The sequence below is a fragment of the Leucoraja erinacea genome, chromosome 25 (genome assembly GCF_028641065.1).
Source record: "Leucoraja erinacea ecotype New England chromosome 25, Leri_hhj_1, whole genome shotgun sequence".
Lineage (NCBI taxonomy): Eukaryota > Metazoa > Chordata > Chondrichthyes > Rajiformes > Rajidae > Leucoraja > Leucoraja erinaceus.
This window is the reverse complement of record NC_073401.1, coordinates 30,656,178-30,669,932: the sequence shown is the minus strand read 5'-3', so window position 1 is coordinate 30,669,932 and position 13,755 is coordinate 30,656,178. Positions and strand designations below refer to the sequence as shown.

The 13,755-nt window shown below is 41.7% G+C and overlaps 1 protein-coding gene across 6 annotated transcripts in view; it reads left to right on the top strand.

Moving 5' to 3' along the window:
• Positions 1–13,755, top strand: part of arvcfb (ARVCF delta catenin family member b) — a 213,969-nt gene that overhangs the window by 23,588 nt on the left and 176,626 nt on the right. For 4 of the 6 annotated variants that reach the window (XM_055655442.1, XM_055655441.1, XM_055655437.1 and 1 more), the window contains exon 2: positions 11,943–11,992. The exons of the other annotated variants lie outside the window; for them this stretch is intronic. The gene's annotated coding sequence lies outside the window, so the exon portion shown is untranslated. The remainder of the gene's footprint in view (positions 1–11,942; positions 11,993–13,755) is intronic. 6 annotated transcript variants of the gene reach the window in all.

Below are 13,755 nucleotides of genomic sequence, written 5' to 3'. Positions count from 1 at the left end.
AAGCTCTGCAGTTCTTTATTCTCCAAGAATATTATTAAACCCGCAGCCACAACATCCCTCTGTTGCATTAGGATCTATTAATAATAGTTGCTGTCAGGTTTGGCATATGCTAAGTGTCATAAACTCAAGTGACAGATGTTTACCACAGAATATTTTTCTGAAATAAGCTGAATTTAGTTGGTTTCTCCATACCACTAGCCATTGTGGCATGACCCAACCGCACAGGATGGGCTCCGCGAAGAGTGCTGAATGACTGCCAACCTGCCCCACCTAAACCGAGAGATGTGTGGTGAGACATCATGAAAGTTTGGCACATTGATACGAAGGAACTGCAGGTGCTAGTTTACATAGAAACATAGAAATTCGGTGCAGGAGTAGGCCATTCTGCCCTTCGAGCCTGCACCGCCATTCAATATGATCATGGCTGATCATCCAACTCAGTATCCCGTACCTGCTCTCTCTCCATACCCTCTGATGCCCTTAGCCACAAGGGCCACATCTAACTCCCTCTTAAATATAGCCAATGAACTGGCCTCGACTACCCTCTGTGGCAGAGAGTTCCAGAGATTCACCACTCTGTGTGAAAAAAGTTTTTCTCATCTCGGTTTTAAAGGATTTCCCCCTTATCCTTAAGCTGTGACCCCTTGTCCTGGACTTCCCCAACATCGGGAACAATCTTCCTGCATCTAGCCTGTCCAACCCCTTAAGAATTTTGTAGGTTTCTATTGTGCCATCAGGGACGACAGATGGCACAATGGGCTAAGTGTTCGGCTGGCGACCGGATGATAGCCGGTTCGAATCCAGCTTGGAGTGCATACTGTCGTTGTGTCCTTGGGGCAAGACACTTCACCCACCTTTGCCTGTGTGTAAATGTAATGTAATTATGTGAAGCACTTTGGGGTCAATGCAAGTTGACTAAAAATGTGCTATATAAATAAGATTATTATATTATTATAAGATCCCCTCTCAATCTCCTAAATTCTAGAGAGTATAAACCAAGTCTATCCAGTCTTTCTTCATAAGACAGTCCTGACATCCCAGGAATTAGTCTGGTGAACCTTCTCTGCACTCCCTCTATGGCAATAATGTCCTTCCTCAGATTTGGAGACCAAAACTGTACGCAATACTCCAGGTGTGGTCTCATCAAGGCCCTGTACAACTGCAGTAGAACCTCCCTCCTCCTATACTCAAATCCTTTTGCTATGAAAGCTAACATACCATTCGCTTTCTTCACTGCCTGATGCACCTGCATGCCTACTTTCAATGACTGGTGTACCATGACACCCAGGTCTCGCTGCATCTCCCCTTTTCCTAATCGGCCACCATTTAGATAATAGTCTGCTTTCCTGTTTTTGCCACCAAAATGGATAACCTCACATTTATCCACATTATACTACATCTGCCAAACATTTGCCCACTCACCCAGCCTATCCAAGTCACCTTGCAGTCTCCTAGCATCCTCCTCACAGCTAACACTGCCCCCCAGCTTAGTGTCATCCGCAAACTTGGAGATATTGCCTTCAATTCCCTCATCCAGATTATTAATATATATTGTAAATAGCTGGGGTCCCAGCACTGAGCCTTGCAGTACCCCACTAGTCACTGCCTGCCATTGTGAAAAGGACCCGTTTACTCCTACTCTTTGCTTCCTGTTTGCCAGCCAGTTCTCTATCCACATCAATACTGAACCCCCAATGCCGTGTGCTTTAAGTTTATATACTAATCTCTTATGTGGGACCTTGTCGAAAGCCTTCTGGAAGTCTAGATACACCGCATCCACTGGTTCTCCCCTATCCACGCTACTAGTTACATCCTTGAAAAATTCTATAAGATTCGTCAGACATGATTTACCTTTCGTAAATCCATGCTGACTTTGTCCAATGATTTCACTACTTTCCAAATGTGCTGCTATCCCATCTTTAATAACTGACTCTAGCAGTTTCCCCACTACCGATGTTAGACTAACTTGTCTGTAATTCCCCGTTTTCTCTCTCCCTCCCTTCTTAAAAAGTGGGGTTACGTTTGCTACCCGCCAATCCTCAGGAACTACTCCAGAATCTAAAGAGTTTTGAAAGATTATTACTAATGCATCCACTATTTCTTGAGCTACTTCCTTAAGTACTCTGGGATGCAGCCTATCTGGCCCTGGGGATTTATCGGCCTTTAATCCATTCAATTTACCCAACACCACTTCCCGACTAACCTGGATTTCACTCAATTCCTACAACTCCTTTGACCTGCGGTCCTCTGCTATTTCCAGCAGATTATTTATGTCTTCCTTAGTGAAGACGGGACCAAAGTAGTTATTCAATTGGTTCGCCATACCCTTGTTCCCCATGATCAATTCACCTGTTTCTGACTGCAAGGGACCTACATTTGTTTTAACTAATCTCTTTCTTTGCACATATCTATAAAAACTTTTGCAGTCAGTTTTTATGTTCCCTGCCAATTTTCTTTCATAATCTATTCTTCCTTCCCTAATTAAGCCCTTTGTCCTCCTCTGCTGGTCTCTGAATTTCTCCCAGTCCTCTGGTATGCTGCTTTTTCTGGCTAATTTGTACGCATCATCCTTCGCTTTGATACTATCCCTGATTTCCCTTGTTATCGACGGATGCACTACCTTCCCTGATTTATTCTTTTGCCAAACTGGGATGAGCAATTTTTGTAGTTCATCCATGCAGTCTTTAAATGTCTTCCATTGCATATCCACCGTCAACCCTTTTAGAATTAATTGCCAGTCAATCTTGGCCAATTCACATCTCATACCCTCAAAGTTACCTTTCTTTAAGTTCAGAACCATTGTTTCTGAATTAACAATGTCACTCTCCATCCTAATGAACTCAACCATATTATGGTCACTCTTGCCCAAGAGGGCACGTACAACTGCTAACTAACCCTTCCTCATTACTCAATACCCAGTCTAAAATAGCCTGCTCTCTCGTTGATTCCTCTACATGTTGATTCAGATAACTATCCCGCATACATTCCAAGAAATCCTCTTCCTCGGCACCCCTGCCAATTTGATTCACCCAATCTATATGTAGATTGAAGTCACCCATTATAACTGTTTTGCCTTTGTCGCACGCATTTCTAATTTCCTGTTTGATACCATCTCCAACTTCACTACTACTGTTAGGTGGCCTGTACACAACACCCACCAGCGTTTTCTGCCCCTTAGTGTCTTGCAGCTCTACCCATACCGATTCCACATCCTCCAAACTAATGTCCTTCTTTTCCATTGCGTTAATCTCCTCTCTAACCAGCAACGCTACCCCACCTCCTTTTCCTTTCTCTCTATCCCTCCTGAATATTGAATATCCCTGGATGTTCAGCTCCCAGCCTTGGTCACCCTGGAGCCATGTCTCCGTGATCCCAACTATATCATAATCATTAATGGCTATCTGCACGTTCAACTCATCCACCTTATTACGAATACTCCTTGCATTGAGACACAAAGCCTTCAGGCTTGTTTTTACAACGCTCTTACCCCTTATACAATTATGTTGAAAAGTGGCCCTTTTTGATTTTTGCCCTGGTTTTGTCTGCCTGCCACTTTTACTTTTCACCTTGCTACCTATTGCTTCTACCCTCATTTTACACCCCCCTGCCTCTCTGCTCTTGTACCCATCCCCCTGCCACATTAGTTTAAATCCTCCCCTTTGCACTGAAGTTAGGCACACCATGCTGAATAACTTGGCGGGACAGGCAGCACCTCTGAAGTCTGAAGAAGGGTCTTTGCCCGAAAGGTCACCCATTCGTTCTTTCCGGAGATGCTGCCTGTCCTGCTGAGTTATTCCAGCATTTTGTGTCTATCTTTGGTCTACTGATGAGACTGTATGTAGTCTCAAAGAACTGTAGATGGTAGCTAACAAAAAAAGGCGCACATTGCTGAAGTAATTTTGCAGCTCAGGCAGCTTTGAATTTAAGTTTGATTTATTGTCACGTGTACCTAGATGCATTGAAAAGCTTATTGTATGCATATCTGGAGAACGATGATAGGTGATGGTTTGGGTGAGGACCTTTCTTCAGATGGGATAAGACGCAATCCCTGGGTTGAGCTGATGACATTTAACATGGCAACGTTGGGCAAAGCTTTGATTTCTGTTAGGGTATTAAGGCTGTGCCACAGTTGTTAAAGTATTTGGACCTATTTCATAATTTTACATTTCAATATATTTAAATATAACATAAATTGAAATACAATTGAAATAAATAACTGATGACTTTCTCCGACCTCATCTTCAGGGTTGGAAATTGCTGCTGGATCTGGCTTTGAGGCTGCTCCCCATGTGGAGTGACAGATGTGTGAGCATCTCTAACTCAGCACATTTGGAGCAGATCTCCCAATAAGTGTAGGGTTTGCCTGGGAGCAGTCGAATGCCAGCTGCAATCAATCTGTTACTGCTTGACAACTTTGAGTTGATCTTGTTCTTCATTCCAGGCGTCTCCTTCCCACCCTGTACCAAGCTGATGTGCAGTTCACTCAAGCATTACATTATTACAGCTACAGACTTAGTAAACGCTGCCGTACATTGTATTCCAGCCAATGATGAATAGCTGAATAACAGGTTCAGGTTCAAATTGATCTCTCTACTTGGTAGATACGTGTGCAACTTTCATCTGGGACTCTTCCTTTTGAGTACAGAAAGAATTAAGATTGATAATCCCAAATGTACGTGCCTTGTCCTCCACATATGATAACAAATGGGCCATCTGCCTTAATTTGCACATTAAATTTCTTACAAATTAATTTGACTCTGAGCGCGGAGTTGATTACTTGGTCAATGAAGAACAATTTCTATCTTCCTGATTGATCATCATTTGCGCTGTGTTAAACCATCATTGGACCATTGGACTCTATTTGTGTAGGAAGGAACTGCAGATGCTAAGTTACACTGAAGATGGACAGAAAATGCTGGAGTGTCCGAGGAAAGGTCTCGACTTGAAATGTCACCAATGCCTTTTACCCAGAGACCCGAAACATTGCCTCCATGTTCCCCAGGGATGCTGCCTGATCCATTGAGTTACTCCAGCATTTGGGGTCGATCTTTGATGGAAGTACTTAGCAGGTTGGGCAGCAGCACAAAAATGCTGGAGAAACTCAGCGGATGAGGCTGAATCTATGGAGCGAAGGAATAGGTGACGTTTAGGGTCGAGACCCTTCTTCAGACTGATGTTGGGGGGAGGGGGGGGGGGAAGCAGAGCAAAGCAGGTTTGCAGTTTAAAACTTGCTTGTTTTTTATTTTGAGATTACCTGTGGAAACTTGAGCCCCTAATGCCTCAGGAATCCAAAGATGGTAATCGGGAACAAGTAAATCGGGTTCTTTTCCATGCTCTTCCTTGAGGTCGGGCCAGGGACCTTGGTGTCACTTTGGATGAGAAGCTGAATTAGATTCTCCAGATTTCTAATGATTTGGTTTGATCTTTGGCCAGGAAATAACAGGTCGTCTTGGCAAATCATCCTTATTGTAACATGAAGTTTGGAGAAAAAGTCCCTCATTAAATTTGAAAACACGGATGTGAAAAGGTGGTATGTAAAGGGTGTTCCCGTAAGATTATTTTTGCAGTACGCTCTGTTCTCATTCAAGGTCAGCAATGTGGCAAGGATGTTTTCCAGTGTTTCAGTGATTGCCTGTCAATTGTCTTTTGTGCAGATTTTCTTTTAGTTTAGAAACTGTTGATATAAGGAGATGACCTAACGATATTATCAAGTTCAGTTTGTCTATTTTCATTTCTTTGAAGCAGAAATTTGTCATCTCATTCTCCTGGCCATATACAGCTAAAGCTTTCAAATTTATTTTAATAGATTGCCATTCCAGATCTTCAATGTGCAAATGGAGTTGGCAAAAAAAGAGTAATGGACGGGACACACTTTGACCGAATTGCACTGTGGATTTTGAACATCTTGAGACGCAAAGTGCTTTAACTTGACTGAGCATCATTGTTGCAACAAATGCAGGAATTATCAACTTCTGTACATACTCCTGTTGACCCCCAGTCTTTGACACTGGATTTTGGAACTCCTGCAACGGCAACTTCTCCCGCCCGAATTGCGGGGTTGAAAACCACCCGGAGCGGGGACTTACATCGCCCGGCGCGGCTTTAACGGCCGCGGGACTTGCCATCGCCTGCCGGAGGCTTTAACACCGGTAGAAGAATGGAAAACAGGGGAGAGACAATGACTTTGCCTTCCATCACAGTGTGCAGCAAATTCACTGTGATGGATGATTGTGTAAATTGTGTTAATTGTGTGTTTTGTTAATTGTTTCTTCTTGTTGTATGACTGCAGAAGCCAAATTTTGTTTGAACTTCATTTGAGGTTCAATTGACAATAAACGCTATTGTATTGATAGGGACTGATGCATTATTTTCAAGTTTCACTGTCACACAAAAAATTGTAATCTTGCATCTGCATCAAGACTGCAACCATGCTGTGGTATTGGTTGATATTTGTCCATCTTGGTGCAGTCACCAGACTGTGCTGCAACGTTGTTGCAGTTTTCATAACCCTGCAGCACAGGCTCAATGCTTTTTGCAGAAGTGGAGCCAATCTGGAGGATAAATGGGAAACTTTTCATTTTTGCATCCAGTGCACTCCATAATGTTTGGGACAAAGACCTGTCATTTATTTATTTGCCTCCGTACTCCACAATTTGAGATTTGTAATAGAAAAAAATCACATGTGGTTAAGTACACGTTGTCAGATTTTATTAAAGGCCATTTTTATACATTTTGGTTTCACCATGTAGAAATTACAGCTGAGTTTATACATAGTCTCCCCATTTCAGGGCACCATAATGTTTAGGACACATGGCTTCACAGGCATTTGTAATTGCTCAGGTGTGTTTAATTGCCTCCTTAATGCAGGTATAAGAGAGCTCTCAGCACCTCGTCTTTCCTCCAGCCTTTCCATCCAGAGTTGGATAGAGCTCTTAAAGATAGCGCAGTCAAGGGATATGGGGAGAAGGCAGGAACGGGGTACTGCTTGTGGATGATCAGCCATGATCACAATGAATGGCGGTGCTGGCTCGAAGGGCCGAATGGCCTACTCCTGTGCCTATTGTCTATTATTGTCTTGGGAAACTTTTATTGCTGTTTATCAACTTGAGGACCAAAGTTGTGCCAATGAAAGTCAAAGAAGCCCCTTTGAGTAGAAACAAGAATAAAACTGTTAGAGACATCAGCCAAACCTGAGGCTTACCAAAATCAACTGTTTGGAGCATCATTAAGAAGAAAGAGAGCACTGGTGAGCTTCTTAATCTCAAAGGAACTGGCAGGCCAAGGAAGACCTCCACAGCTGATGACAGAAGAATTCCCTCTATATAAAGAAAAATCCTCAAACACCTGTCTTACAGATCAGAAACACTCTTCAGCACTCAGGTGTGGATTTGTCAATGACCACCCAGCAACTGGTGATGTCCATGAATCGCAGACATCAAGCAGTCATTGCATGCAAAGGATATGCAACCAAATACTAAACACGACCATTTTCATTTACATGGCACTGCTGTGTCCCAAACATTATGGTGCCCCGAAATGGGGGGGACTATGTATAAACACTGCTGTAATTTCTACATGGTGAAACCAAAATGTACAACAATGGCCTTTATTAAAATCTGACAATGTGCACTTTAAGATTTTTTTCTATTACAAATCTCAAATTGTGGAATAGAGGCAAATAAATTATGGGTCTTTGTCCCAAACATTATGGAGGGCACTGTGACTCCACACCAAAATCCAGGAAAACACAACTTCTGTTATCAAACTGCAGTCATGAGATCATCAGACATAAGAGCAGAATTAGGCCATTCGGCCCATCAAGGCTGCTCCACCATACAATCATGGCAGATCTATGCCTCCCGACGCTGTTCTCCTGCCTTCTCCCCGTAACCTTTGACTCCCTTCCTAATCAAGAACCTATCAATCTGCTTCAAAAATACACAAATGACTTGGCCACCACTGCTGTCTGTGGCAATGAATTCCTCACATTCACCACCCTCTGAATAAAGAAATATCTCCATTCCAAAGTTATGTCAATTCATTCTAAGGCTGTGCCCTCTAGTCCTGGACTCCCACTATGCAATTTATCCCCCACATCCACTCTATCTGGGCCTTTCACTATTGCATCATGTTTTAGGGGCTGATTCCCAAATCATCTAACTTTTCACTAAGACGTGAGAATAGTCATTCCCATTCGATACTGCAACTTGTTAATAACCTCCCTGCTGTTCAACACTTTGCAAACTGTGCAATGAGACTGGAAAATATGGGCAGTTTTCCACACACCAGTGCCTCTTGGTGGAAGCAGATTTTGATGAAATTCAACTAATCCTTCAATATACCTACTGCAGGAAGACACAAAGTGCAAGAAAAAAGATGGATGATGCTTTGGGTCGGGATCTTTCTTCAGACCATCTATGGTTGTCACTCTACAAGTGAATGGAGATCAATGATGTGAATGTGGCACCCAGGTTGTGGTTCACCAGGTTCCAGGTTCTTGCTGTTGGCTCTCTTCCAGCATTGCCCAGAACCTGCGTCTGAATGGAGATTATCAATGCCATCTCAGAAAAAATGTTCAAATCCATTGGCAGGAAAGACAAACCAATATCACCTGCTCTCCCAGGCTAATATCTCCAGCACTGAGGGATTAATTCCACAGTTTGCTCCGATGGTCTGAAAATGCTGTTCACTTTCCTGACCCCGGATTCATGGCACAGGCACATGTTTAATGAGCTCTGATGTAGCAATAAATTTCCAGGTGAACAGAGAAAAAGATTTTGGAGTGTTCTCAAAGTTGTCATTAAAACTGTGTAACATTCCCATGAACTAAAGGTAGTTCTTAGCCTGTGATCACTGAGTGGAGAGGGTGTCATTTTGGAACATTTTGGCCATGGTTTGGAAGTGCACCAAAACCTGATCCCGATTTATTGTTGTCATGTGTGCTGAGGTACAGTGAAATGGTTTGTTTCACATGCTATCCAAACAGATCAGATATACCATACACATATACAATCATATCAAACTCTGGTGCAATAGATACAAACACTGCTATACCTGCAGGTAGATAAGAGATTTAAGAGCAGAGCGATTGTATCGGATGGTGGTAGATCCTTCTCTGGGAAGACCGTGTTCTGGTGGCATCTTAGGCCTGACCTGGTGCCATCTTGTGTAAGCGACAGAATGAGTGGCCCATGTTCCAAGCATTCCACCCAGAGAGTTGTGAATTTATGGAATTCACCCAGAGAGTTGTGAATTTATGGAATTTCCTGCCACAGAGAGCAGTGGAGGCCAAGTCACTGGATGGATTTAAGAGAGAGTTAGATAGAACTCTAGGGGCTAGTGGACCCGAGGGATATGGGGATAAGGCAGGCACGGGTTATTGATTGGGGACGATCAGCCATGATCACAATGAATGGTGGTGATGGTTTGAAGGGCTGAATGGCCTCCTCCTGCACCTATTTTCCATGTACTGCAGAGTCTGTGGAGGCCACATTGGCCTCATTAACCAGTTGTTCTGGAAGTGCATCAACTTGAATCTTGATGATGTCTGCAGAAAATGTTTTTGAAGTTGATCCTTTCTAAAAATAAATTAAAAATTGCCTATTTGGTTGAAATTGTCCATATCTGGTTGGCATTGTATTAGTTCCTATTCCACGGCCTTAGTTCCAAGTACTTCATTTCCTATTCTTTCTAACCATCAATCTTATCTGTTCTTGATACATTTCCTGCGTCAAGCAGCAATTGTCGGTCGGTACTGCAGTCCCTGAACCACCTTTCTTTACGGCATCCTTCCTCTTCTGTTATCACTTTTATCATTTTGTTGGAATCAAATTATTTTAAGTTGAAGGATTTGTCTTCTAAATTCATAGATTGTATCATGTCCTGCTCTCTGCAACAATATAAAATCCTTGATGTGTCACTTGAAAAAACATCTTTAGCAGTGTTAAGAAAAGAGTTGGGAAAAACAACGTGGTGTTTAATGTTGTTCGACTTCACAAAGGTATAAAAATCAAGAGGGGAATAGATAGGGTGAATGCACAGAGTCTTTTTACCCTGGACAGGGAATCAAGAACCAGTGGACATGGGTTTAAGGTGAGAGGGGAAAGATTTAGTAGGAACCTGACGGGCATCTCACGGGTGGGTATATAGAACGATCTGCCGGAGGAGATGAAGCAGATACTTTATGAGCATTTAAAAGACATTTAGACAGGTACATGGACAGGAAAGGTTGAGGAACACGGAGCAAACAAGGTCAGTTTGGGACTAGCTTAGATGGTGCATCTTGGTCAGGATGAGCAAGTTGGGTCGAAAGGCCTGTTTTTCTGCTGTATGACTCTAGAAGTGATGCAATACAAGCTAGGGAAGAAATATATTAAAATAAGAGATGTTTATAACAAATTCCGTTGAGAACAACATTGGCATGCCATGTGGAAACGAGGTGCTTCAAATGGAACTCTTGTTTGGTTCACTGCAGTTGGAGCATGTTTTCTCAGGCCGATGGGCAGTGGTTGTGGCCAGCATGGCTGTTTGATTTATTCATGTCTACTAGAAATTGCACCCACTCGGTTGTCCAAAGCATAATAGTCCTATTGCAAATATCCATCATTGTGGTTACTCTGAGTGTCGTCTGAAGTCTCTTGTATGTGAATTTGTAGGTTCAAAGTCATAAATGCTATAGTCAAATTTGCCAAAAAATTGGGAGTTTAAAACATTCCCCTACTTACGATGCAAATGGAAAATGACAAAATGGCTGAGAAAGTCATTTCCACTTTGCCCTGGACTATTTTGGTAATGTTTCCAGATGAACAAATCAAATGAATTTTGCCCTTTATCCAAAAGCAGCAAAAACTGTAGATGCTGAATATTTAAAATAGAGACAATACTGAAGACTTGCACGACATCTATGGTGAGAGAAATCGATAGTATTTGGGTCAGTCATCCTGCTTTAGAACTGCATTGAAAGAATGGATTATGAAATGTTACGGAAACTTGTAAAGGGCCATTGAACTGAAATACTAACTCCGCAGTTGCTCCCTGTTCTGCAGTGTACTTGCAGCTTATCCTGCTTTTTATTTCCTCCAACTATTTGCAACACTCCACCAGAATCAGTCTGAAGAAGGGTCCTGACCCAAAACATCACCTTATCCATGTTGTCCAGAAGTGCTGCCTGACTCGCTGACTTACTCCAGTATTTTGTCTTTTGTCAATCACCTTCTGCAGCTTCTTATGTCTCCATTTTACCTTGGACTGTGCTGAACTGAAAAATAGAACACACAGTTAAACCATGGGTCTGCATGGTAATCCCAAGGATGCTTTTCAAAGTTTTATGATAATTGATTTTGTTTGCTGATATTGAATACTCAATTACATGCAAGCTATAATGAAATGGCGAGATGCTGCTGCTTTTGGACATTTGTGGAAACTTGAAACGTGCAAAAAATCGACAACTGTACTTTGTTTCTGGCATAATTCCAATGTAGTAGCAGGGAAGGTGGAAGCTTCTGGCAGCTGTAATTATTGCAAAGCGGGCAAAAAATCCCTCGGGGCTCAAATTCACCAGCAAAAAGATGTGTAACATGAGAATGATGCTGATGAGTTAGCACTGATTTGGGGCAATGACATGTTACCTTGTTTAAAACAAATCATGTAGAATTGCTTAAGTCCAAATTGATTTGTTGGTATCGAAAGGATGATTTTTTTTTTCTTCTGCCATTGTTTTGGTTTGCTAACTAAGAAAACCGATGAAGACCAAAAAGACTCTAATTTCACCATGATAGTTCACATGAATGCTCAATTCATAGTCGCGTACAACAGCATTTAGTTTTTACCTTGCAATCCATTCTCTTAAAATGAAACTCAATCACAGCTGTCTATTCAATGTCTTTAGATTTACTGTAACCCTCCAATCCGTGATTAATAAATTGATACTTTCTTTCCTCTAGGCATAACTGCTTCATATCGGAGCTATCTCCCAAGATACACACATCCTTGGGTAAGTGAAAGAGTATTGAAATCTTCTTCTCTCGTATTTTTTTTAAAACAAATAACATGTAGCGGGATGGACACCATTCACTAGTTGCCACATATCAGTCGCATGCTGTTCCTTACGCCCAGACATTATATTTAAGGCTATATATAGCAGAGGTATACTTGGAAATATATAAATATGTAGCACATTAGCCACCCTCCAGTCTCCTGGAACCACGTCTGTGCCAAAAGATTATGCATATATGATGCAAGGGTTTCTGTAATTTCTCACCTTGCTTCCCTCAAAATCAGAAGATACACTTGGGTCAGGCCATTTATGCATCCTAATGTGCGAATAACTGCCAATACTACATCCTTCGGTAATTCATAAATGAGCCATGATATTACAACTCATTTACTTCAGTTCCTTAACTTCCATGATCTACTTGGTAAAAATAGCTGAGAAATAGCCATTAAAAACATCTTCCATCTCCTGTGGCTCCATGCATGCAGATCTTTAAGGAAATATTCTTTCCCTTGTCTTTTCTAAAAATATATATATTTTTGTTGTTCAAACTACATAGAAAATAGGTGCAGGAGTAGGCTATTCGTCCGTTTGAGCCATTCAATATGATCATGGCTGATCATCCAAAATCAGTACCCTGTTCTGGCTTTTCCCTTCCATATCCCTTTATTCCCTTAGCTCCAAGAGCTAAATCTAACTCTCTCTTGAAAACTCTGTACCTATCAGTATTCCAGATACTAGTGTGTCAAATAAAAACAATTCACTTCACAACAGCCTTGTTTGGAATTTTAATTGAGAACAATTTTGCTCTTCTGTTTGAAGTAAAACTGCATGTTCTCAGTCCCTTTGGATGTGAATCTGTAGTTGTTTCACATGGATAAAACACTGGTGGGAGCTAAATTGGCTTGCTCACAGAAGGCTAACACATTCAAAATATGCTGAATGCATCCACCCTGTGTTAGATCTTAGTTGCATTAGTTGTACATTTTCATTTGTATCTGAACAGTTGCCGATCAGGCCGTTTTCATGTGAATGCAATTTGCTATTACCATCTCAATATTTTCACACATTTCTCAAGATCTCCTTGTCATCAAGCCACACTTGAACTTAAAGGTATTTAGGACTGCAAAACCCACGTAATAAAACACAACTGTCCCCTGCGTTTACAAAGCCATAATCGGAGCCATCGTGTGCTGTGCCACAGCTGTGGAAGCGACATTTAGTCAGAAAATTTAAGCTTTTGCACATTTGTTTGTGTTGATAGTTAATTGCACATTTTTGCTAATATTTGGCAGACTGACTGAGACTATTGCTATGATATCTTGGATGCAAAATACGTAGATAACCCTCCATCCTTGAATGATGTATAATTTTAAGTCTTGTGGATTGGATGCCTTGGAGGGAGCCATCTGCAAGTCATCAGAATAGTTATCATAAATTCATAATTTGATTTGGAAGATTCATTAACCACCATGTTTAAACTTAAAAGCCCCCAAAAAAATTGATTTTGTCCATAAACACCAATGAAGGAGATCACGATTTCACAAACAATGACAGAGAGAATGACGTTTAAGGTCACTTACGCAAACAGTTTCCTGATGTGGGACTTGCTGGGGGTTTCCAAATTTCCAGCACTTGCTCTGCAGTATGTAAAACATGACCGTTCAGCCATTTAGTGAACAATACCTGTCAAGCAAGCATTTACGTAGCACCTCTTTATGAAGGTAAGCAGTACCAAGCACCAAAATAAATCTGTCTCCTTT